Here is a 26,579-nt window from a genome sequence, read left to right on the forward strand (position 1 = left end):
AGGGATTCTGATTCAGTACATCTGGGGTGGGACAGAGATTTTAAATTTCTTTTTTTTCCTCCCAGTTACCTGGAGCCTGGAGAGATTTTGAATTTCTGTCACATATCCAGGTACTGCTGCTGTTGTAGTTGGCCCAGGGACCACACCTTGGAAACTATTGCTATAAAGGGATAATGTCCCCAAGGATGCACCTTTAGAACTTACTTTTAAATTTTTCCTCTAAACATCAAAACAACATTGGACATTTAGATTTTCTAAAAGAATATTTTGCCAATAGTTTCTTATGCAAAAATGCATAAAATAGGAACTGTATCACCATAATTTTTAGAGACCTCAAAATCTTTCCATTTATGTGAATATAAGATAATCCTAAAAAAACTATTTTACAGAGTAGATAATTATAAAAAACTAAAATTTAACAAAGTGTTGGAATTGAGGGACAGGTGAAGGAACTAATTAGGGGTGGTGGCTGGGTGGGATAATGCAGTGGAGAGTCGCATGTCCAGTTTGAGGTGACACTAGACATTCTTCTTTCAACTCCTTCCCGCTTCTGAGATTCTGTAAGCCAAATAGCACTGAGAAAGACCAGCTCAGAATGTCTGTCTCTACTCTATAGATAACAAAACATATTCAGCATTAAAAAAATGGTCTGATGACAGTTGATCTTTGGAAGCACACAGTTAGGGGATCAGGACAAATCCCAGTCTGGTATCAGAGGTGGGGAATAGGGCATTGAAGGTGGGGACACATATACTTTGGCCTAGCAAAGTGGAGAAAATCCTGTTCTCTAATTTTCTTTCACTTTCACCCATATTGTAAACAAAGACATTAGATGCAAATAAAAAATGTTATTTAAATTTTGACTGACCAATCAATTCTAAAACCTTTGTATGAGCAAAACTTCTAGTCACCAGATGCTCTGGCTATTAGCTACTAAACTCTCAGATACTCAGAAACACTAGTATTTTGGTTGAAGCAGAAATAGCATCTTTCTTGGCACATGCTCCTCTAGACTCTGCCAAAGACTTGAGAGGTCTGTTTTTCTTTCTTTGTTTCCATGTGTCCTTGTACTTACCTGTCTTCTCTTTCTTTTAGTATTTCTTCCATTTTCTTAGTTCATGTCTTTATCTCACCAATGTCCTTTTTCTACCTAATTTGCTTTAATATACTCAGTTTCTTTCTCTGTGTTTTCATTTCAACAAATGTGAAATACTTCTTAATTTATCAGGAATTTCCCTAATGATTTTAGTGAGTTTTACTTTAAATAGAAAGTGGTGGTAACTGGTTTTGCTTATCCTGAAGAATTCCCTGGAAATGCCAAAGTGATACTAATACTATTTAGCATTTATAAAGAACAAAGCATCTGGAGAAATATTTCTTCATAAACAATTCCTTATTATTCAAAAAGTGAAGTCACCACAATTATTCCTGTTCCTGGAAGAACAAATTTTAGAATAACTTGGGAGGTAGTGCATTGCTCAGTGGAATTGAACTATTGAACACAGATTTTGACTGTATACCAGCCTTGTCTTATGCAATCTGGGCAAGTTATCTCATTTCTATGAATACTGGCTTCCTCACCTGTCAAAGGTGATAATACCATCTCATAGAGTTGTTATGAGAATAAGAAAAAAAAGTGTACCTCAAATGTCTATTGTTACTATTTCTCTCCAAACTACCAGGTTAGCATTGGTTCATTCATCCATTCATTTAAGGATGTGTGCTAGGCACTGTAAACTGGTCTTTGATTTCATGGAACTTATAGTATATCAAAAAAAAGATAGACTAAAACAAATAGTCATACATATAATTAACTTTGATAAGGACATCAAAGGAAAATACATCGTGCAACAAAGTGTAGTAAAGGAAAAGTTCATTGTGCCATCAAAATGTATAATGTGGGAACCTAATGTAGTTTGTGGGTGTGAGTGAACATGAATAACTTCTCCATTGGATTGACATTTAGCTGAGGCCCAAAAGATGAACGTGGTATTGACTAGACAGTATAAATAAGGAAGAGAGAGTTCCAAACAGAAGGAACAGCATGTGCAAAAGCCTAGAAGAAACAAGAAAGAACTTGGCAGATTCAAGGAATTCATAAAAATCCCTAAGTTCTGAAGGTTAGTAAGCCAGGGAATGAAAGATGTGAGATAAAGTTGCGGAAGAACCACCCAGCATCTTGCAAGCCACAGTAAAGATTTTGTTTTTCTCTACAAAGCATTTGGAAGGTTTTGAAAGAATTTAAGCTGGAGGATGATTTTCTTTTTGAATCTGTTGTGTTAGAGTAGACTAGAGAAATACAAGAATGAAAATGGGGTATTTGTTAGAAAGCTCTTAGCATTGTCCAGAGAAGAGATTTTGTGCTGGAGTGGGAGAGGAGTTAAACTACTGTTAAGAGAATTGTTGGGTTTCATGAATTATTGAGTAGGTGTAAGATGCAAAGATGGAATGATCAACTTGATTTCCAGGTTTTTGTTTAGAGTACCTAGTTATGGTGCTTGGTGCTGCTTACCCTTAGAAGAAACACATTTGAAGGGGAATCTCATTTATTCTGACTTGGATATGTTAAATTGAATATCCATTGAATATGAGGCCTGTCCTGTAAAACAGCCAAATAAAAATATCTAGTGGGCAGTTTAATATAGAGATTTAAACTGGAAAAAGTATGAAAGATAATTTTTTTGCAGGACACTTGAAACCATAGGAAGGAATGAGATAACATAGGGGAGAAGTATACAGCAAAACAACTTGACCAGACTGATAGTGTATCTAGTGCATAGTCAATGTGTTTGTTGGGGGAGTTGAGAAAGGAGGGAGTGAGTGAAGTGGAGCTTGTGTAAGTAGACAGAGTGAAGAAGTGAATGTGTTGGTAGGAGTTATTTTGGCTTTAAAGCAGTAGTTTCCAAGCTCACCAGAATCCTTTGGGTAGCTTACTTATGGTAGGGTATAAAACCTCAGCTTTGCTTTTTCACATTATTGTCTTGTCTGCAAGTAGAAATAACAAAGGACAAATAATACATGAAACACCTTACCCATCCACCTACCTATCCATCCAACCAAAGCACTCTAATATAGTAGTTAACAGCATGGACCCTGGAATTAGTCTATCTGGGTCCAAATCCCAGTTCTGTCACTCACTGGCTATGTGCACTTGAGAAGGCCATTTAACTTCTCCATGCCTCAATTTCCACATTTATAAAATGGGTGTAAGAGTAATTGCTATGTTACAGATTTTGTGAGGATTACATGAGTTTATCTATCTATCTATCTATCTATCTATCTATCTATCTATCTATATATGTAAAGCATTTAAGATGAAGACTGGCATATACTAACTACTGCATATAGTATCAATATGTACAATGACCCAGATATAGGCCACATAGCTCTGTTTTCAAGGAGTTTACAGTGTAGCGGGGAGCTGAGACAAAAAGATACAAGAATGGGGGCAAGACAAGCCTGAAGGCACAGGAAAAGAAATAAATGTTTCAGGTAACATCTAATTTGTGATCTGAAGGATAAGGAATTGCACCAAGGATTTTTGAGGAAATAGTATGTTCTGAATTCTATGAATTGTTTTGGCATGCAATGCATTCATAATAACAAAAATATTTATATGGTGCTCTGTAATTTTCAAAATGATTATGCCTACTTCAATTTATTTGATTCTTTTATCAGCTTGATGAAATCAATGATTTGGAGCATTTTCTCTAAGCCACATAGAAGAGTCTCATAAAAATAAGGCATATCCCATAATCTCAAAAAACTATAGTTTAGTGGTTTTCTTTAAACCCATTGTTATATGTCTGAAAAATGAGGTTTGGAAGAATTAGAGGACAGCTGATAGTATAAAAATAACATGAATGCAAATCTCTGGATTACATGTGGTTTGTAGTTCTTTCATCCTATATATAGAGGTACTGAAACTAGATGAAAAAATCTACTAATGGACACAGATTATCTGAGTTCTTTTCTTCAAAATAATATTTGAAAATTGCATGCATTGGTTTTAGAAGCTCCAATATAGCAAGATTACCCCTAAGAAGAATACACAGGGCCCTCTGAATGTGTTTTCTCTGGCTTTGTAATGCCATATTATATTGTCTACATCCTGGTAGCGTAAAAATAATCTTTCTGAGCCTTTTCATTGAGTGAGCTTCCTTCAACTAGGATGCCAGGACATTTCACAGGGACATAAAGGGAAAAGGTTGGGATATGTCAACCCTAGGTTACAGGTGACTGATGTTACTACTTAGGGTTTGGAGCCAAGGAAAACTGTCCAAAGCCAAAAGCAAGCTAAGGTAGCAAGCAGTTGGGGCAAGCTGGGGTTAGTCACAAAGCTGGCTGAGCCCTGGAAAACAAGAAATCTATTGCCATCAGAGAAAGTCAGTTCAAGGGCATCCAAAGTCAATGAGTTAGAGTCAAGATAAGGCCACAAGGAGTGGGAGAATACAAGGTGGATGAGGGATCATGCAGGCAGTGCAGAGGACAGATCTATATCAAGGAAACTTGATCCCTGAATAGGCTTCCTGTTCTGTTTCTAAGGTTTTCTTCAGCAAAAATTTGGCAGGAGTCTGCTACAGCAGGGCAGCAGGGCAGCAGGGCAGCAGGGCAGCAGGGCTGGTCTAGACTGCACAGGTGAGAACTAGCAATGTATTTATTTGACTGAAGTGAGATAGGCTAGAACAGGTTAGGCCAGCTCTCAGTTAATCAATTGTAGAGAAACGTCTGAGCAAAGCCCCTTCAGCCATAGGAGGCCAGCCTTAGAAACATGGATATACTGATGAAGATTTGTACTTAGTCAAAACACCACGGTCTACTTCAAAGGAAAAGCCTTTAAGAAGTGTTTATTTTCCTAAAAAATTCCTAAGTAGACCTTGAGTAGTGAGTGGCTTTTTGCAGGAGGAGAGAGAAATAAAGCCAAGCGAATAGTCTTTTCAGTGGATCATAACCATACATCACCCTGTCTTTGAAAAGTGGGTAGTTCTGAAAATAAAGCTTCTAAAAGTTTTTGAAGACTCCACTCCCTGCAAAATTAGAGCCCTGTGCCACTCCCCAAATTGAAAATTCAGTTTGAGATGTTGAAATAAAAGTAGATTTGAGCTTTGTTACCCTGAATTATGAAGGATCTAAGGATGGTGGGAACTCTCATATGGCACTTAAAATGTGCCCGCTGCTCTTCTGATCACTATATAGGTACTCATTTGATATTTTCAGAAACCATAGTAGGTAAATGCTATTACTGTCACTGTTTAACCACTGAGGCAGCTGAGATATACAGAGAAAAATGAGTGACATGCTCAAGATCACACAGCCTGAAGTTTATAGAATCCCACAAATGGTGGTTGAGTAAAATATCATAGTCCCATCTATGCCCTTTTTTCTCTGCATGTATGTGGCCAAGAGCATTTTTTGGAACCACTAGTATTTTGGTACTACTACAGATGTGTGCTCCCATGTCACTAAGAGATGATATTTTCTGTCCTACAGTGAATTCAAAATATGGGTGTACTTCATGGCTTAAACAATGATTACTGTGTTGAGCAGTGAAATGTGTAAAATCTTTTGAGTTTTAATGTTATAAACACAAATATATAAGTGTCAGATAGAATAGTGTTTATTTTGCTTCATATTTTCTTCCCACACCATTATTGAGTTAGAGTAGAGTTTAGGAACAGGGGCTGGTTCAGATATGACTAACTTAGCTGAACTTACTGGCTATGTAATTTGAAAAGTTATTTTCCTTCTAGGGACTTATGTGTCCTTTCTACCCAGTGAGGATAACAATATAATACTCCTTACTTTACAAGGTTGTTGGGGTTCTTAAATGTGTTAAATAGAAAGTGCCTTACAGAGCCTGACACTTAGTAAGTGCTCAATAAATACTAGTTTTTATGGTAGTTTTATTACTCTGAAGTTGAAACCAGAGGAAGTCAAGAGAAAAGGATCTTTAAATTTATGTATGTCTCTGGTTGTTTCCCCCCTCCTTATTTTAGAATTGTACTAAGTGCAGCCAGCATTTAGACATGGTTAGGAAGGGAAAGGGCAGTCCAGCCTTTCTCTCCTGTTTTGACTGTCTAAGCAAATGAACAGTTTCTTACCATGTTAATGGGACCACTGATCTATGAAAGAAGAAGAGAAGGACTGATGAATATAAGGGATATACAACAAGATCAGATGTTGGGGGGAAAACTGCCTAGGAGAAGAATAGGAAAGAACAATAGTGAGGACTTGTTTTAGAAGCTTAGAGGGTCTGTGGTGGTGTGGTGAGTAGAAAATGGTATCAGATCATTTTATGAATGATAATAGCTACATAATAATAATGTACTTTTGGAAACATATTTCCTGAACAGGTTTAATAGACACTCATTCCATACTAAATTGTTATGAAAACTTTTAAAAATATATTTTCATGAATTCTTCACAGGTAACTTGTGGGATACTGGTAGTTGGTGTGTTATCTTCAGTCTTTTCCACCGGTATGGGTAATAGAAAAATATCAAAAGCACAGTAATATATTTGTTAGAAAATACTATGTATTGAACCTGCATATAAGAAGTACAAAAAAGAAAACAAACAAACAAAAAAAAACTATGTAAAAACAAAGAAGCAAACAAACAAAAATTCCTTACCTATACACCAGTAACATCTCATTAGAAAATAGAATAGAAATGATCCAGGAATGGAGGTGTATGCCTGTAGTCCCAGCTAGCTGGGAGCCTGAGATGTGAAGATCTCTTGAGGCTGCAGTGAGCTATGATCATGCCTGTACTCCAGCCTGGGTGATGAAGTGAGACCCTTATCTCTAAAAATAATAATAGTAAAAAGAAACAGAAAAGAAAATTTAATAGGAGAAAAAGATCCCATTCAAGAATTTAAATAATGTAAAGAAGCTCCATAAGACTTTTGTGTAGAAAACTATAAAACTTTACTGAAAGATATAAAAGACAGAAATAAGTAGGAAGATTAACCACGTTCATGGATAGTATTACTCAGTATTTTAAAATGTCAGTTCTACTGCAAATAATCTACAAATTAAATGCAATCCTAACTGCAATCAAAATATAAGTATGGTTTTAAAGCCAAATTTAGCAGAATAATTCTAAAACTTTTGTGAAAGCAAATGTGCTAGAGGAGCAAGGCAATTTTGGAAAGGAATTACAAAGCAGAAGCTTTGTAATAGCACTTGCTAGAAAATAAAATAAAGTTACATTAGTTAAAACAATGTGTTGGCGCAAGAATATATAAGTGAGTCAATGAAGCATAACAGAGGTTAGAAATATATATTCTCTAACATAAAAGTTTGGCAAATTATGACTCTGTTGTTCAGATCAGAGGTGAAAGGATTAATTATTCAATAAACTGGCTCTCTACTTGGAGGAAAAGTCAGACATATCTTATACTAGAAACTCCAGGTCTATTAAAAAGATAAGTGCTAAAACTATATTATAAAAATACATTCATTATTTAGTAGGAAAGTTCTTCATAAATGGGAAATGAAGGCAAAAGACCTAAGGGAAAATGCTTAGTTTTATTCGATCACAATTATAAGCCCTTGTCAAAATAAAGTTCAATATAAAAGTTAAAAAACACTTAGTAGAAAGACAATATTCACAAAACACATCAAAGATTGAAGATTTGCATTGAAAATACATGCTAGTAAGCAGGATTAATTAACAGAAAAAGAACAAAGATATGAAGAGACAGTTTGTAGAAGTGGCTATACAAATGACGAATAAAGTAATGAAAAGATGTTTAAGCTCACTAGTAATCACAGGAAGCAAAATTAAGATAATATTCAGTTTTAAACATCAATTAAAATAAATTAAAAATGGGATGGCATCCAATTTTTCAAGGATGTTGAGCATACCCTCCTACATTATTGATTAGACAGCCAATTAATACAGCTGATAAAAAGGTGATTTTTCTAGTAATGATTAAAGCTAAAAATGCACATTTCTGTGACACACAAACTTTACCCCCGTTGTCTACTCCAGAGAAACATTTGCAATATGTGCACAAGGAGGCATATATGATTATTCATTACTGTTCATTGCTTATAACAGTAAAAAAAATGGAAACAACCTAAATTTCCATTGGAATGGAAGTGATGAAATGAACTCTGGTATTTTTATAGTATGGAATTCTAAAGAGAAGTTAAAAGGGATGAGTTAGTTGTATTTGTAGCAACATGTTCAGATTTCTAAGTCTGTTTGTTAAACGAACAACAGGTTGCTGAATGATGTGTAACATTGCATGCCATCTGTTAAAAACAAAAGAAAACACCTGGCATTGTCAATCCTTTTAATTTTAGCATTCTTGATAGTAATGTTGTTTCATTATGGTTTAATTTGCATCTTTCTGATAACTAATGTTGATGAATTCATGTTATATGTCATTTGAACATCTTATTTTTCTATTATATTTTAAGTTCTGGGGAACATGTGCAGAACGTGCAGGTTTTTTACATAGGTATACATGTGCTATGGTAGTTTGCTGCACTCCATCAACCCATCAACTACATTAGGCATTTCTCCTAATGCTGTCCCACCCCTATCTCCCCACCCCCCAACAGTCCCCAATGTATGATATTCCCCTTCCTGTGTCCATGTGTTCTTATTGTTCAACACTCACTTACAAATGAGAACATGTGATGTTTGGTTTTTCTTGTGTTACCTTGCTGAGAATGATGGTTTCCAGCTTCATCGACGTCCCTGAAAAGGCATGAACTCATCCTTTTCTGTGGCTGCATAATATTCCATGGTGAATATGTGCCACATTTTCTTTATCCAGTCTATCTTTGATGGGCATTTGGGTTGGTTCCAAGTATTTGCTATTGTGAACAGTGCTGCAATAAACATTCATGCGCATGTGCCTTTATAGTAGAATGAGTTATTTGAGCATCTTCTTTTCTGAAGAGCTGATCAGGTCATTTGCCCATTTTTAACTGTATTGTCTATATTGCTTTTGTAGAAGTTTTTGATTGGTCAGTTGATTTGTAGTTCTTTCTTCAGAAAGTTCTTTGATAGTTGTTATAAAATCTTCTTTCAGTCTATGAGTTGACTTTTTATCTCTTAATGCTGCCAAGAATATCAATTAATTGTAACACTCATATGTTACTAGTGGGATTGTAAATTGGCAGAATACTTTATCAAACTGTCTTGGCAGTGTTCATAAAGCTAAATGTTAGTATAACCTATGATCCAACACTTCTCTTCCTGGGTTTATAAGTAAAATATAAATGAGATCTTATATCCACTAAAGGACATGTACAAGAATGTTTGTAATGTTGTTTATTTATAAAAGCTCCAAACTGGAATAAACTCAAATCTCCATCAACACAAACAGAATAGGTAATAATTATGGTATATTCATACCATGAAATATCACATGGTAATGAAAAGGAACAAGCCACTGCTATACTCAATTGTGTAGATGGTCTCCCACATGGTCACACAAGTGAAATATGGTAAGCCCAACAGAATCCATATTGTATTCTGTTTGTATGAATTTCAAAACCAGACCAAACTAGTACATGATGATGAAAGTCAGAATAGTGCTTACTTTTGAGGAGTTACTGATCAGGCAGGGACAAGGGGACGTTTTGAAGATCTGGAAATATTTTGATCTTGGTAGTGGTTATATGAGTATATACACATGTGTATAAGTGTATGTAAAAATCCACCAAGATGTACACTAAAGATTTGTGCAGTGCATTTTATATAATTTATATATCATAAAAATGCTTTTACATTTTAATAAATGCCCTATGAAATAGGTACTACTATAATCCACATTATACATCCACATTCCTCATTTCCAGATGAGGAAACTGAAGCACAGAAATGTTGAGTAACTTTCCAAGGTCACTCAGCTAGTATTGGAGCTGAGATTCAAACCAAGGGAGTCTAACTACAGGGGCAGTGTAGCATATTAATCATCTATTGCCACGACAATTCTACATCAACAACCACATAACCTCAGTGGCTTACAACAAGAAGCATTTGGTTAGCTCAAAAGTTTACAGGGCTCAGCTGATCTGGGTGGGGCTCACTAATATATTTGGGAGTTGGTTGGCTGATGGCTGATTTCTGACAGCCTCAGTGGGACTATGAGTTGACTTGTAACTATTCCTACTTAGTCCACACAAGGTATCAGACCATGATAGAGGAGTAAGTGCAGTTTCACTTTCGTTTGTGAAAGTGTTTTGCAAGTTTATATGTGTCTTATCATTGGCCAGTGAAAGTCACGTGGCTGAGTGCAGTCAAAATAGGCAGGAACTGTAGAGTTACATGGCAAGGACACAGACCTAGGAAGGAGTGAAGTATCGGGGGCTATTATGACAACCAGTTTACTACAGGCAAAAATAAATCCCAAGCTAGGAATCTGGCAGACCTGGGTCCAGTGTCAGCCAATACTTGCAATCTGTGATCTTTGTGACAATCACTTAACTTTTTGATTTGTGATTTATTTGTAAAATGAGGGTTTTAACAATAATAATACCTGAAACATGAGGTAGTTGTTGATGACAGGTTGGGATAATGTATATAAAATACAGTCATGCATTTCTTAATGCAGCCATTAAGTAATGAAGATATATTTGGCTTAACAATGGAAATACATTTGGCTGTTTTGTTGCAAGACAATGGCACTTTGGGAGACTGAGGTGGGCGGATTACCTGAGATCAGTAATTTGAGACGAGCCTAGCCAACATGATAAAACCCTGTCTCTACTGAAAATACAAAAATTAGCCAGGCGTGGTGGTGGATACCTGTAATCCCAGCTATGTGGGAGGCAGGGGCAGGAGAATTGCTCAAACCTGGGAGGGTGAGATTGCAGTGCGCCAAGTTTGCAGCACTGCCCTCCAGCTTGGGTGACCAAGTGAGACTCCATCTCAAGAAAAAAAAAAAAAGGAAAAAAAAAAAAAAAAGAAATCGAGGCTCTGATGTAACACACCTAATAGTGCAGCCCAGGTAACAGAAAACTGAATGTAACCGATAGCCAAATGTATCCCCATTGTTCAGCAGTGCATGACTATACTTTATATACATTTTAGAAGTATAGAGTGTACTTCCAAAAACCTAGATGGCAGAGCCTACTACACACCCACCTAGACTACACAGCATAGCCTATTACTCCTAGGCTACAAACCTGCATGACATGTTGCTGCACTGAATACTGAGGCAATTTAACACAATGGTGAGTCCTTGTGTACGTAAAAATAGAAAAAGAACAGTAAAAATACAGTATTATCATCTTATGGGACCACTGTTGTATATGCCGTCCATTATTGACACAAACATTGTTAAAAAGCCCCTGACTGTAGCTCCCTATGCCTGACCCAGAGTGGATGCTCAGTAAATGCTACTTATTGCTGTAGTGGTGATATCCCAAGTGCACACAGCTTGATCTCCAAGTGTCTAGACTAGAGTCATAATCCAAATGGTGGGTCATTTGGTGTGTGTGTCTCTTCTGTTGTTCAGACCTACTGTGGGCTCTGATGTGACACACCTAATAGTGCAATCCAAGTAACCAAAGGCTACCACCTTTTTTTTTTTTTTTGAGGTGGGGTCTCACTTTGTCACCCAGGCTGGAGTTCAGTGGTACAATCTAGGTTCACTGCAGCCTCGACTTCCTGGGCTCAAGCAATCCTCCCACCTCAGATCCCCAAGTAGCTGGAACTATAGGTGTATATTATTATACCTGGCTAATTGTTTGTATTTTTCATAGAGATAGGGTTTCACTATGTTGCCCAGGCTGGTCTCAAACTTCTGAACCAAGTGATCCATCTGCCTCAGCCTCCAAAAGTTCTGGGATTACAGGTAGGAGCCACCACACCCCACTAAGGTTGCAACTTTTTAATTTCACAGAATATACAAGTGATAGAATGTTCATAGGCAAGGCCCCTCTCTGCAGCCTCAAACAGACTTCTTATGAGGCCTAGTCTCCTAACCTTTTGGGAACCTCCTACAGAGGCTTTCCTCTGTATTTTGGGCTAGGACAACCTGGTCTCCCATCTGTGGGTCAGATTATGAGGGCATCAATTCAGGAAATCTCTGTTGTCTGCATATGTGCCCTGCTCCTCACCTGACCCTGAAGCAAAGAAAGCTACTGAAAGATTTTTCTGAACCATCTAAAAATGTTCTATAACATTTTTGCACCCAGTCTATTTTATTCTTCATATTCTAATTTTTAAATAATCTGTAATCACAAACAGCAGAGAAAAGGGGTTTCTTAGTCCCAAAATTTGCATCTGACTAAATTAGGCAAAATTAATCTGTGGTAAAGAAGTGAGAATAGTGGTTACCTTTAGGGTCAGGGGATGTTCTCTTGGAAAGGACCTGAGGAAGCCTTCTGGGTTTGGAAAGTTTCGAAGTATGTGTTCTAGTAGAAACATAAGGTAAAAATACATTGAGCTTAATTCTCAAGATTTTGTAAAAAGATTTACTGTTTGTAAAATGTACTTCAATTGTAAAACAAAACCTCAAACCCCAAAAATGATAATCAAATTATATATAGTCATGAGATAATACAAGTAATAAAAATTATAAAGACCTGAAATACAAAATATTAACTCTTAACAATTACCTATGTAGGGAATAGGGAGAGAGAGGGATGAGAGGATAGGGCTTAGTTAGTGGTTAAAGGGAACTTACCTTCCTCATTTGGAATTTTTTTTAATCCAAAGGGGAAAATACTATGTAACATATATCAAACAGGGGGCTTCTGAACTGTACACGGGCACTGAGGATTTCTGGGTTCTTTCTGTTGTATATACTAGTCACCTTACCAACAACCACTGACACAAAATTTTGTAATTGTAAAACCCATTAACTCCTCAGAGTTACCTGTTTCCTAGGTATTTTCTCCTAACTCTACTCAGCATACTACCTTTGTCTGAGTCTTCATACAGATATAGGTTCTGAGATTCAGAGATATTTGCATTAAAGCCCACCCCATAATTTGTCATATGCAGCTCTCATTCAGCCATGGAGATAGGTAGGGAAAAACACCATTCTCTGCTCCATCCTTCCATTTATACAATAGGCATTCAGCATGAAAGAACTGATTGAATGAAAACATCTCTCATTTTTTTTCTAAAATTAAAATTCAAAGAAAATTATTTTAAAGAAATTAAACCAGCATATGTAAATTTCATGAAAAGACTACTTCTTATTAAATTAATTTAAATACCAAGGTGACTATATTAGTCCAGGTTTTGATGCAGACCTTAGGGGAATCTATCTATCTATCTATCTAACCATCTATCTATTTATCTATCTATCATCAATCAATCAATAGGGTGATTTCTTATCAGAATTGTATAATGCAATTATGGAGGCTGAGAAGTTCCATGATCTGTTGTCTGCAAGCTGAAGAACCAGGAGAACTAGTGGTGTAATTCAGTTCAAGTCTGAAGGGCCACAAAGAGCTCCAATGTCTAAGGGCAGGAGAAAATTGACATCTCAGCTCAAACAGAATGAATTACCCTTTGTTCACTTTTTTGTTCTATCTGGACCCTCAACAGATTAGGGTAGTCTGGCCACATTGATGAGGGTGAACTACTGTATCAGTCTACAGATTCAAATGCTAATCTTTTCCAGAAGTGCTCTTAGAGGCACATCTAGAAATAATGAGAAATAATGTTTTACCAGCTATCTGGGCATCCTTTAGCCTGGTCATATTGACACATAAAATTAACTAATCACAAGGACATAGAAATAATAGAATATATATTTATAGTTTTTGCATTTAGGAAATTTAATTATGGTTTTATGTGGAGGGTTGGTGAGGTATAATTTAAAAAATTTGGTCTTTGTTTCTAGTTCCTAGCCCAGAGCTCATAAAATCCTTAAAATTTCCTGAATGGTAACAATGTTTTTTGTTTTTCATCATGAGACCCTTTTGTGCACATTTGCATTTATGCTAATGAGAAGGCTTATAGTAGGGTCCCTAGATAGCCTCAAGATAGGCTGGTCACTAGAAAGACCCAGCATTCAGAGGCTTGGAATTTTCAGCCTTATCCATGACCTCCAGGAAGGGGGAGGGATGGAGATTAAGTTCTACAAAAACTCTTGAGTGTTGAAGTTTGATGAGTTTCTTGGTTGGTGAATGCATCCACAATCCTACAGGGTAGCATACCCTAACTGCACAGGGGCAGAGGCTGTCATGCTTGGAACCCTACTGGATTTATTCCTATGTACCTCTTCCTCTGACTGTTCATCTCTATCTTTTACGATATCCTTCATAGTAACCTTGCCAATAAAAGTATAATATTTTCCTGAGTTCTATTAGCTATTCTTGCAAATTATTAAACTTGAAGCGGAGTGGTCATAGGATTTTCCAATATAGAGAGTGGGTCAGAAGTATGGGAGGTCCAGGCTTGTGATTGGCATGTGAACTGGGGGAAATCTTGTGGGACTGAGCCCATGAACTTGTGGGATCTGACATTAACTACAGGTAGGTGATGTTAGAATTGAATGAAATGATAGGACACCCAGTTGGTGTTCCCCAGAAAACTGAACAGCTCTGGTAAAGTCCTTGCACATCTAGTGTAAGGAGTGCTGTGTATGTAGAGAACCAATGTTTTCAACAGGGTTGATTATAAGTTCTATAAAGCATCTTGAGTTTTGAACTGGGGAGTTAGGCTAGGATCAATATTAGAGAACCTTTTGTGTTTTTCTTTCATGGTCTGGAATTTCAATAAAAGGGATTTTAAAACATATATTTTAAATCTTCTGGAACAATCCTGGAATCCAGTGTCCCCTGCATCAGGCAGGATATTGATCAGACAATGCATCCTTAGTTTCAGGTCATAAAATCTTACCATAATAGGCATCACTAAGAACTAAATTGATAGGCTGGGTGCGGTGGCTCACGCCTATAATCCCAGCACTTTGGGAGGTTGAGATGAGTATATCACGAGGTCAGGAGTTCAAGATGAGCCTGGCCAAGATGCTGCAACCACTTCTCTACTAAAAATACAAAAATTTGCCAGGCATGGTGGCATATGTTTGTAATCCCAGCTACTCGGGAGGCTGAGGCAGGAGAATCTCTTGAACCCGGGTGGCAGAGGTTGCAGTGAGCTGGGATCACGCCACTGCATTCCAGCCTGGGTGACAAACCAAAACTCTGTCTCAAGAAAAAAAAAAGAAAAGAAGCTAAATTGCCTAGATTTTTCCAAATTGCCTATTCTCCATGCATAAGAAAATGTGCCTCAGTGCCCAGACACTCTTGATCTATGAGCAGTTATGCTATTGTAAATACAGATGAGGTTCTTGGCCTGTACACACACACGGTGAAGTCTATGGTTCACTTGGGTCAAACGCACTAGTCTGTGATCTGAGGGCTGCTGAGACAGCATGACAGACCTCTGATTTGTATATGTCCTCCTATGTTTTCTGTTCTTCCTTCACATCTTTTGTCTCCTCTCTTTATCTTTTACATCTTGTTTCCTTTGAATAATCTTTGTTGCTTTATGTCTATACCTATTGGCTAAAAAGTTGGTAGATCCTGATCCTCACCCATGCCAATTTCACTGCACCCAGAGACCTGTTAGAAGGTTGTCATGCCTGTGTATGATCCTGTTCTGATCCTTTTAGAGAAAACCTCATGTGAAATATTTGTATTTTGCCAGTGAGTTCAGCTTCTCCTTACTTTGGATCTTAAAAACTTTAAGAAACTCCCATCACTTATTATCCAAATATTTAATGATAATTGGGCCTGAAGATATAGAAACAATATAGTTCTTGGCTTCATGGAAATTACATTCTAGTTGTGCAGGCAGCCAAATAAACAAGCAATTCTGTTGCATAGCAATCAGTGTAGCAGGCTCCTACGTGATCCCTCCTGGCTCACCTTCATCTGGCACATAACTGCCAAATTAATAAAACACTAGTGCTCTATTAATGAGATGTACAGCCCCAGGATCCCATGCTGCTCAGAAATTTCTTATAGAATGGATGTCGAAGTTTAACTTCTATTCTAGAATGACTAGTAACTCTGTTGTTAGACTGGAAGTCAGTGGGGTGTTTGTATATATCTTCTGCAAACTATAAAGAAATGACCTGGAGTAAGCAAGAGGATAAAAGTGATGGATTGTTAATACAATGTGAATACTTTGTGTCTGTTTCCTTTTTCAGGGTGAAATTGCTAATAAAATATAACAGATATACAAAACCTTTGGGCAATCAGAGGAACTGCAATTCTCAACAGTGCCCAAGTTAAATCTACTTCTGTCTAAATTTTATTATGGCTGTTATCAATGATTTCTTCTGAAGTTTTGACTAACTGCAGTATTCCTTTCTGCTCCCTGTTTTATGCTTTCACCCTCCCTGGACTGAGCCATTTAGAGCTTATCTCTTCGAGCCAAACATTTTTCAAGGTTTATGAAAGAATGACTGGTCATCCCTGTATGTTCTATTTTAACTTAAGCACTAATGCAGCCTTTACCAACCCAATTTTTCATGTTCCTCAGGAATGAGCTAGCAAATACTTTTTTTCTTGTACATAGTATGCATGTAGTGATGATGGTAGTATTAGAAGGTGTTAGGAATATTGCAAAATTTTTGTTACGATGCAGAGGTAACTGCTTTGTGTTCACTTCTTTGGGTTTTATCGGGACCACATTTGGATGCAAAGGTCAAAATGTTTATGCCTGTTGAGGGGACACATATGTTGACAGAAATGGGTGTATATATATGTGTGTTGTGTGTATCCTGGGTGGAGGCAGAGGATTGGAAAAAGTTTGAAAAGGAAAATAGAAAAAGTCCTTCAGAACAGTGACGTTTTACTCCAAAATCATTTTTTTATACCAAATAATGGGCAGAGGTACAGGTCCTTGCAATTACGATAAAGGGGCCTACCCAAGGACACTTGTCCTTGGGGAGGGCCCAGGAAGATAACAGTGGTCTGCGTGAGGCTTATTTTGACTATGAAGCTAGGCTGATAATATGTACCCAGCCAAGGGCTCTATACAAATATAGTGGGAGGTGGTCATTAAGATTAGAGTTATGCCAATGAGATGCCCCAAGCTATGGCCAAGAAGTCCTTAGGTGGGGAAGAATCCCTCAGTTGGCATTCTTAGCTTATTTGAATCAGGTGCAATACTCAGGAAAAACACAAGTTATATATTACTTTTTCTAATTTTTTATTAGGTTGGTGCAAAAGAAATTGCAGTTTTTGCCATTCAAAACTAATTAAATATGATTGAATTTATTTCTAGTGAAATTCTTCATTTAGCAAGTGGTGGCAACCTAAGCTTAGTAAATTCAAGGTAATTTCAGTAAATAAGTTATTTTAGTCTTCGTGTTTTCTTCTTGATTTTGCATTTACATTTTGGGGCAAAACATAGTATCAAAGTATCAGGGAGAGTTTACTATGCCCGGTACTATGGTTTGAATATTTGTGTCCCCTCCAAAATTTATGTTGAAACTTAGTCCCCATTGCAACAGTATTAAAAGGTGGGGCCTGTCAGGTGCAGTGACTCATGCCTGTAATCCCAGCACTTTGGGAGGTTGAGGCAGGTGTATCACGAGGTCAGGAGTCCAAGACTAGCCTGGCCAGCACAGTGAAACCTCATGTCTACTAAAAATACAAAAATTAGCCGTGGTGGCACATGCCTGTAATCCCAGCTACTCAGGAGGCTGAGGCAGGAGAATTGCTTGAACCCAGGAGGCAGAGATTGCAGTGAGTCAAGACCTTGCTATTGCACTCCAGCCTGGGCAACAGAGTCAGACTCCATCTCAAAAAAAAAAAAAAAAAAAAAGACAGAGAGAGAGAGAGATGGGACCTTTGGATCTGATTAGGTCATGAGGGCTCTGCTCTCAAGGATGGGATTAGTGCCCTTACATAAAACAGATTGAGGAAGTGAGCTCAATCCCTTTTTGTCTTTCTGTTGCTTCTACCATGTGAGAAAGCAGTGTTTGTGTATCCCCTCTGGGGATGCAGCAGCAAGGTGCCATCGTGAAAGCAGAGAGCAGCCCTCACCAGATACCAAACCTACTGGCACCTTGACCTTGAACTCCTCAGCCTCCAGACTGTGAGAAATTAATTCCTATTGTTTACAAATTACCCATTCTGTGATATTTTGTTATAGCAGTGCAAATGGACTAAGATACCCCCTTATTCCAATGGCAAGGTTTCTTGGAGCTTGCTGTAACACAATGTCACATATGTGTTGCTCTTGGTTGCTTACAATGTTGCTGAAGTGTGCCCACCATGTTGCACCCCATGTTGCTGGGGTGATGCTGGGGTGAGCCTCTGTGGACCTGCCATAGGCCCATCTGCTTATACATATCTTATAGCCATGATACTCCACTGTTGTCTTCCTATGCTGGGGTAGACCTTCTCTTATCCCAAACTTCACCTAGGAAACAAGGCACGTGCTATTTTGTTCTCTAACTCCGAAAATGACATATGGGTTTTATTTTGTCCTCTCACTGTCCTGACCTAGACTGGGGGAAGGGGCTAGAAACAGTGTTTTCTCAGAAATACTGACCAGCATAAGAACTTCTTGATTTTTCTTCTATTCTCTTTTTCCTTTGTTGATTTTTTTCCTCTCATGTTATTGTGTTTTCCGTGAGTTTCAAAAATTTATTTGAAATTCGGAAGTCAAGAATTGGCTGCTTTGTTCTGTTGAGTCATTATCTAGGCAAAAGCTCAGAATGCCTCAATTGCTGCCTGATACGCAGTAACAGAAATTGCTGGAAAAGAACGACACATCCAGGAATATACTAAATGCCACCATAGTACAGAGATATGTGTGTGTGCATGTGTGTGTGGACATACACATTTAAAATCTCAGTAAATGATCTCAGGACAACTCTCAGTAAGTTGCTCCTTCTTTGTGTTTCCCAAAAGCCCAAGTTAAAGAGCCAGTTCATTGATTAAAATTTAGTCATAGTTGAATTTGTGGAATTAATTGCCTGGTCACCATCTTGCTGCTTAGTATACAGTATTACCAAAATGCCAAAGAGTCTGAATTTAAAACAGACCTTAGAGGTCGCTTTGACTGCAGATCAGACATGATCTGCATGGTAGCAGATCCACGTTACAGAGAATGACAACCCCTCCACGTCATTCTCAGCTGGCCTCAGAAGGACTGGCTGCCTTTGATGAATGGATCTCATGTACTTAGGAGTGGGACTGGCAATGTAAAGAGTAGGTAAGGAAGCTCATCGTAGTGTAGTTTGTTTCGAATATCCTTAATTATGTTTTCTGAATGTAGAGTAATACTTTCTTATTGCAAAAACAATTAGAAAATGCAGATAAGTATTTGGATTAAAAAAGAGTACTGGTGGGGGTGAGCATAATGACTCACACCTATAATCTCAGCACTGTGGGGGCCGAGGTAGGAGGATTGCTTGAGTCCAGAAGTTCAAGACCAGCTTGGGTAACATAGGGAGACCCCCATCTCTACCAAAAAAAAAAAAAATAGCCAGGTGTGGAGATATGCATCTGTAGTCCTAGCTGCTCAGAAGGCTGAGGCAGGAGGATCCCTGGAGCCCAGGAGTTCAAGGTTAGCGTGAGCTGTGATCATATCACTGCACTCTAGCCTGGGCAACAGAGCAAGATCCCATCTTAAAAAGAAAAAAGAGTATCAGTTATAATCACACCATCTAAATATAACCCTGTTAATATTTTGTTGTAGACTTTTTCCTATGCCTAAACAGGATGTGAAGATATATGATATGCATATGACATATTATATGTAATATGTATTTTAATCATATTGTACGTATGATATGTAATCTCCATTTCCCTTTAAACTGTATATTTGGAACATCTTTCCATGTTAACATGTATGGATCAATATCATGTTTTATATAATTACTTTAACGAATCTCTTATTGATGGACATTTGTTTTCAGTTTTCATTCTGAAAATGCTACTGTTACAAAAACCCTCAAACAGTCTAAAATTGGAATCATCTGGTCAAAGGGAATGGATATTTAATATCACCAAAGTATCTCAGAAAACAGTAGTTTGTATCAATTCAGACTTCAACCAACAGTGTGTCCTAGTACCATGAGATTTGAAGGCCAAGCCAATCCGTCTAAATGTCAGCGTTACCATAAACTACTGTGGGCATCTTCCCCATCAGTCAGGCATTACAAATTCTTTAATAAGGACTTTCTTAGGGATTATAGTTTTCTCCAGGAGGACATGATTAGAATACATCAATTATCGGGATAAGCAGTTTTAGGAAAACCACATAGCCAGACAGTGTGTGTGCTTGTGTGTGTGTATGTGTGTGCGCACCCGCACACACACACAGGCACATGCCTGAAGGGAACAAAGTGATTACAATTATGGATACAACATATAAATGTTCCAGATTTTTCTAGGACATCCTTAATTGTATTATTTTATAATAAAGTGATTTATTTTTCATGTAAATGTATTTATGTAAGATGTGTTATATATTACACATTACACAATGGGTTTATACAACTACATTTGCCAATTTACCAAAGTTTTGGGTCAGCTTCTTTATTTTGTGTCTTTGGCTAAGGAGTACCATCAGTATGCCATGGCTACTATCCTGAAGAAGTAGACGAATGTGCTATCTCAGGAAGGTTGGGCACTCCCCGCCCCCATAAAATGAAATATTTAGTTCTGGGTCATCAAGCAGTTTTTCAGCGGAGCCTGGCTGCTGCAGCTGCTGCTTCCTATCCTGCTCTCCAACTGTGTAAAAAAACTATAGACCACCCCGTGAGCCCCGATCTTCCTCTGAGATAGCCTTGCCCCCATCTGCTCTCAAGTCATCCTCTCTTTATTTCCCCTTCACAGAGTGAAGCGTGGGAGTAAGGAATCGGAAAATGCACCATTTTCCTGGAGGTGGAATGGAGGCTTGGGGATGTTTTTGTTTAAACCTCACTAATCTATTCCAAACAGGTGGCCTTAGGCTTTCTCTCCCACATGCCTGCCCTGCCCTGTACTGCTTCAGTTTGTGTTTAATGCCACAAATTTGCCTGTCTTCTTCTTTTCCTTCCTTCCTTCATTTAAAGAGATACCGATATCCAACAACAAAAAAGGATCTGGGAAAGCCCTGTGTAGGCGTGGAGGATGTGACAGAGTCTTGAAATGTCTTCTTATTTGAGACAAGCCAGAAACAGCATAATCATAACATGGGAGAGATTAGCAATAGCAAGAAAAATGAATTAGAGAGAGAAGGATGGTGGAGACTGGGGAGACACACATCTGAGGGGTTGCCAGGCAAGTTGAAGAGGCTGTGGGGTAAAGGGTAAAGACTGCTGCCTACCTGGTATTAATTTTCAGGACAATGTAATGACTCTTCTGCAGGGAATAAGGAGTACAATGAAGAAACAGAGGTCAAAGGTGTTCCCCAGAGACAAACTGAGAGAAAACCATCTGTCCTCTTTGGCTATAATCATTTCCAGAAGTTTTAAGTGACTTTTGTTTTTTTCTTTTCCTTGTTCAACTTACCTGCAACAAACCAACCCATGAAGGTTTAATTTCATTGTTTGCCTCCAATTCTGATCATGATTTAGGGTGCAAAAGGGAACACATGAGAACCCACATCTAGCTTTATCTGCACAATCAGGGAGCACTTTTTTTTTTTCTCTTTTTAGGTCACCAATGAATTCATGGTGGGCATTTTCTGTTGCTCAGTTGGTAGGCTGCCTGTGTCAAGGAAATGAGGAAGATAACTTATGTTTCAGAGCTGGCTTTGGAAACAGGGGTAACTGGAATGTGATCTCCTGAAGCAGGTCCCTTCTGGAGAGCTGAGAATGGGGGAAGGGCCAGCTGGGAGTGGCTGGTGCTGGCCCTGGGAATAGTGGGGGCCTCCCAAAAGATTCCCAGAGGAAGAGAGAAATAGTAAGTTCTCCTAAGAGCTATTAAGCTTCTTTTCGTAGCAGCAACTTTATCTTTTATTCTCCTCACTCATCGCTTTCCCTTGGTTACTTAGCACAGACTAAAGGTGACAGAAGAGAGGGCGAAATAGCAAACGGCATCTCACACACCTTACCCTATTTAATCTTCAAAATGATACTGACTAGGTAGATATTACAGCTTTCTTCGTTTTATTGATAAGGAAACTAAGCTCAGAGAGGTAAATGATTTACCTGGGGTTGTCCAGACAGCAGGGAGCAGAGGCAGTACTCCAGAGGCTTCTAGACTGGAAGGCACCTTGAGGCACTGGTTTTTGCATATCATTTTGCTGAGTTTCTTGACAATCTAGGCCATACTGTTTTTTTGTGCTATTCTATTTCATATAGCTCCAAGAAAAATTTCAAAAACAAGGAAAACTTAAAAGGGTAAAATAACTAAGCCTACTGATTCCCATGGATTCTTTATTCTTATTAAAAAACAGCAAATGAAGACACAGGGCTTGCCATTCACCTAGGTCAAGTCACAAGCTGGGGTTGAAATTTAAAAAGAAATTGAAAAGAGAAGATATCAGTCAAAATAGGGGTGAGGTGGGGAGAACATGAGAATTTGAAAGTTCTGGTTGCATTCAGATTCTCTGGCTTCCAATCCCAGGTTCATTGCTTCCTAGTTATGCGGCCTTAGACAAGCTCACCTACGTAGTGTCAGCATTCTGAAGAAGAGTCTGCAGAAGAGTCTGGGGTGAAGAGGTACAATCCATAGGCTATTCTCCATCTGGGGTCCTATAGGCAAGTTCTAAGGCAGGGGTCCCCAACTCCGTGCTGTTCCCCTTAGCTTCGCCTCCTGTCAGATCAGTAGCAGCAATAGATTCTCATAGGAACATGAACCATATTGGGAACTGAGCATGTGAGGAATCTAGGTTGCGCTTTTTATGAGAATCTAACTAATGCCTGATGATCTGAGGTGGAGCATCTCTTTCCCCACTGTGGTGGAAAAACTGTCTTCCACAAAACCTGTCCCCAGTGCCAAAAAGGTTGGGGACCACTGTTCTAAGGGCTTCCGACATTTGGGTCCTATAGGCAAAAGATCTAAACTTCCTTTCCCAAATGGGAAAGAAGTCACCGTGGACGAATCTCTTGGCCTTCAATGGAAGCAGTGAAAAAGGAATAAATCCGATGGACATATGTCTATGACTTGTGCTGCTGCCAGACAGGTGATGCATTGGGATGGATTAAAAACACAAAAATTAAAAAAGAAAATTCTTTTATCATTCCCCCTTCCCCCACCCTCTGCAGCTCCACTGGGAGAAAAGAGGCTTCTGGCTGCCACTGTGGCTGTTGGGTTTCTGGGTTTGGGCACTTGCTGCAGCCTGTGGATGCCATGCTGTCAGCCCTTTGCATGCGATTCCTCGAGGAAATTCCTCACTGCCCCCAGCCTGACTTTTGTTTTACCCAGTGCCTGGCGAGCCAGCTGCACTACAATGCCCAGGAAGCAGCAGCTGCCAAGTGTCAGGGGAGGACAGAGGCCTTCAGATAGCCTTCCTGTGCTAGGACAAGGTGGGGGCTGGGGGCAGGTCCAGGCTCAAGCTTAACCTGGTCAGGGTGACAAACACTTTCCCTCACCTGCTTGTCCAGTAGCGTTTCTTGCCCAACCAGGCAGCTATGCCCCACATACTGCAAAGCGGCAGGGATGTGGATGGGGGTAGGGTGGAATTGGGGGGTGCTGAAAAGCAATCACCTCATTATTTCATTATTTTTTCTTGTACTTCAGACCAAGCAGAATGCACCCTATGAAGTCTATGAATTATTCATTAAGCCTAATGGGTGCTCACAAGGGAGCAATGCTGAGATGCAATTAAATGGTGCTTTAATTTGAGAAATATTTATTGGAGTATAGCTTAAAACGTTCATTCATATCTTTGTGAGCAACATTCTGATGGTAAATAGGGAAAGGAAAACCAAAAGCAATTTGTAGAAAATACTCCATATGCAGCGTTCCTACCCTCTGCAGATCCTGATGTATAGGAGGGATTCAGAGCAGAACAATAAGTAATATTTGTTGAAGATCATCTCTGACATAGAACTGTATACTAAGCACACCTAACATCACATATCCACCCCAGCCCAATAATGCAATCTAAATCCCTACCATGGGACATCACTATTATGCTGATTAGACTTGATGGGGATGAAGTAACAATCACTGGAGCCGTATTGGTAAGACATATTTGCCTGCCAGAGGGTGGAAAATATATCCCACAAAATTCACGGCATTCCATTTAATTGAAATTTCTGTGTTTCCAATTGTGTGAGACATGCCAAGATATCTCTTCAAGGTAAAGTATAAGTCATTGCATCTGGTTATTCCCACGTCCTAAAAAAATATTAAACACTTTGGATTTTGGGGATAGTATATACCTCATTTGATTGTGCTGTGTCATCAGAGTGATCCAAAATGCTCCTAGTTTTAAGTGGTGCCCAGAACAACAACAACAACAAAAACACAAAAAACATACTGCAACAGGTCCAGGCTGCCTTGCAAGCTGCTCTTTCTCTGCCACATATGTGAAACTGGAATGTAAATTCCACGAGCCCAGAGACTTTGTCTACTTTGTGCACAATTGTCATCCCAGGATCTTGAATATTACCCTGCACAAAATGAACACTCAAAAAAGTATTTGTTGAATGAATGAACACTCTTTGAGGTAGCGAACATTATTATCCCCATTTAAGTGACAGGGAGATGGAGATTTTGAGAGGTTAAGTTGCCTGAGATCACATATAGTAAATGACCATCTGGAACCAAATCCAGGTTAGTTGGGCTACAAGATTTTTTACACATCTTGTAAGTTGGAATCAACAGAACTCCCATTTGCAGCTGGGTAGAAAAGAGAAGGCCACACATTTCTTCCATGGGATTGTTCATTTACTCAGCTGAGGTTCATAGTTCATGACTTTCATGACTTCTGCACAGTCTCTACCAGAACCATGGAACTCCTGGATACAAGGCACAAATTGAACAAAACCTGGGATTCCTCTAAAAATCTATGTTCCCTGCAGAGGGCACTTTAAGCAAAGCTGGAAAATCTATGACATAGACCAAGAACCACCTTTTTACTCCCTTCCCTACTCCTTTCTTTAACATCCTGCATTCCTTTTATTTATATTATATTGCTTGATTCTTAACATACATGTTTTTCATATTATATGGTTTTCTTCAGAGTCTGTTAACTTTTATTGAATACTCTTCTGGTGCCTGGTATGTGTTTCCCATACATTTTCATTTTTAATTCAAGAGACTCCAGTTAGGCACTAATATTTGGGGGAATTTGTAATACTCCCCAAACCGTGGTGTGATGGATGTTGTCTTAAATAGAACTCTAGTGTGGTTGGAGAAATCTGAATATTAAGGAAATCTGTGCATATTCATATATCACCTAGACCCAGCTTGTATACAAATGAATAGTAAAAACATGGTGGTTATCTGCCTAAAAAATACAACCTTGTCTCCACCTCTCTTGCCTCTTGATCCTCTTGGTTTTAATTTATTATAAAAATGCAGGTGTGAGGTACAAGTTGTGATGATGGTTTATGTATGTAATCAGACTCTTTAGAGGGCTTAATTTCCTACTTACTTTCCCTGGGTAGTTACTATAATGACCTTGAACATTTTCAGAATGTAATAATACATAGTTGAATTTTACTACTTTTTACAAGAACAACTTAAAACTCAATCTTCCCTAAAAACCTTTTCCTGTTCTCACTGCCAGGCTCCTATTGGCATGCCCTTAACACATACATATATGCTTACTATTTTAATATTAATATTGATAAAACAAGTTCTCATGAAATACCAGGTACCATTTTAATTACATTACACATGCTAATTCATTGAATACACACAGCATCTCTGTGATTGTAGTGTTTGTTATTATTATGCCATAAATGAGGAAACTGAATCACAGAAAGATTAAATAGCAAAGCCATAATTTGAACCCAGAGAATCTGGCTCCAAATTCTGAATTCTTGATACTGATGTTATAAGGTATTATTTCATCTAAGAAAATATTTATTAAGTGCCTAATATATTCTGTGTATGTAAAACTTGGTAAATATAATAAGGGATTCAATTGTTACTTATTGATTGATACTATGTTAAGAATCATCATAGATGCAGTTCCCAGGAGTATTGCAGATAATATCATTTATTTCTAATAAATATCTATTGTTTTGCGAAAAGCATGAATGAATGTTAGTGTTAATTTTCAACAAATTTCAGAGTGTGGCTCTCCCCATTTGATAGATGAGTGAGACTCAGAGAGCTTACATAACTTATCCAAAACCATTCAGCTGGATCCCTTAATATGATTGAAAACAATATTCCCCATTGGTTAAAAATAAACTAGTTTTTTTCAATTTGTTACAGGATTGGCATGGGGAGGGGAAGTTCAGGTGGGGAGACTTGGAGATTTTCTGAGAAGGTAGGATTTTAGACATGTGTTTTCCTGCTTCTGACAGTTTCTTAATCCACACACTTAAACCCTCAGATGGCTCTCCTTTCTCTGAAAAACCTACACAGAGATTTTCAAAATATCATCAGAATAGCAGCCTGAGCATCACCACCTAGGAACTTATGAGAAATACAAATTCGCCAACCCTACTTCAGATGCACTGAATTAGAACTCTGGGGTGGGGCCCAGCTAGCTATGTTTTTGTTTGTTTGT

General features: G+C 38.3%; 1 long non-coding RNA gene across 1 annotated transcript in view; it reads left to right on the forward strand.

Annotated features, from left to right (window-relative positions):
* The window catches only part of LOC141584990 (uncharacterized), an 84,573-nt gene that overhangs the window by 39,610 nt on the left and 18,384 nt on the right, over positions 1-26,579 (forward strand). The gene's annotated exons all lie outside the window — the stretch shown is intronic.

Source organism: Saimiri boliviensis, chromosome 7 (assembly GCF_048565385.1).
Source record: "Saimiri boliviensis isolate mSaiBol1 chromosome 7, mSaiBol1.pri, whole genome shotgun sequence".
Classification (NCBI taxonomy): domain Eukaryota; kingdom Metazoa; phylum Chordata; class Mammalia; order Primates; family Cebidae; genus Saimiri; species Saimiri boliviensis.